Genomic DNA, 827 nt, shown 5'->3' on the forward strand with positions numbered 1-827 from the left:
GCCGAGACTCGGCGAGCGCGCGCGCGGGGCCGCCGCCGCCGCCCGGCCGCTGCCGGAGACCGCTCGCCGGCCTGCGCGGCCCCTACGGCGCCCGATCCCCACGCCCGGCCCGGCCCCGGCCCATGACTGGCCCCGTTCGCAGCGCACCGCTGGCGGCCGCCCGCACATCCTGGAACTGGCTGGTGCCCCAGAGCTCGGCGAGAACGCGCTTCTTCCGGGCCACCCAGCCGTGCCGGCGGCCAGCCGCCCCCGCGCCCCCGCGCCCGCCTCGCGGAAGGCCCGGGCCCCTTCCGCATCCCCGGCCCGCGCTTACCTGCAGCCTGGCACAGCCACAGACACTCGCCGTGGGCTCCCCGCGCTCACCGCAAGCAGGCCGGGGACGGGTTGGACGCGGGGCGCGGGGGCACGGTGGGTGGCAGTGTATTTTGGGATTTTTTTTTTTTTTTTGGAGTTTGGGGAGGGGGCGGGGTGGGAGGGAATCGTGCACGTCCCTGATGGTAGCAGCCCTCCTCCTGCACGAGCACAGAATGTCTAGCCGGCCGTGAACACCCCCACCGGCACCCCCCCTTCCCGTGCATGCGCGGTGCGGGCTGGGGGGAAGGCGCGCCGCCGGCTTGCGCAGGCACGGAACCTGACCGGGCCTCTAAATGGGCGAGCAAGGAAAGGGTTAATCCGGGACCTTGCGACGCTTTCTATGGAGTATACGGGGCCGCCCCCGGAGGGCCCTGGCCTGCGCACGCGCGCGCACGCGCGCGGCTTGGGGCGCGCGGAGCCCGCGCGCGGGAGAAGAGGTGGGCGGGGAAGGGGCGGGGCCTCGTGAGCCGAGG

The 827-nt window shown here is 74.5% G+C and overlaps 1 protein-coding gene across 1 annotated transcript in view; it reads right to left on the reverse strand.

Moving 5' to 3' along the window:
* ZBTB14 (zinc finger and BTB domain containing 14) overlaps positions 1-475 on the reverse strand; it is a 6719-nt gene extending 6244 nt beyond the window's left edge. Inside the window, exon 1 of the mRNA XM_021686208.2 lies at positions 314-475. The gene's annotated coding sequence lies outside the window, so the exon portion shown is untranslated. The remainder of the gene's footprint in view (positions 1-313) is intronic.
* Between the last annotated feature and the right edge of the window lie 352 nt (positions 476-827).

The sequence above is a fragment of the Neomonachus schauinslandi genome, chromosome 14, assembly GCF_002201575.2.
Source record: "Neomonachus schauinslandi chromosome 14, ASM220157v2, whole genome shotgun sequence".
In the NCBI taxonomy this organism is placed as follows: Eukaryota; Metazoa; Chordata; class Mammalia; order Carnivora; family Phocidae; genus Neomonachus; species Neomonachus schauinslandi.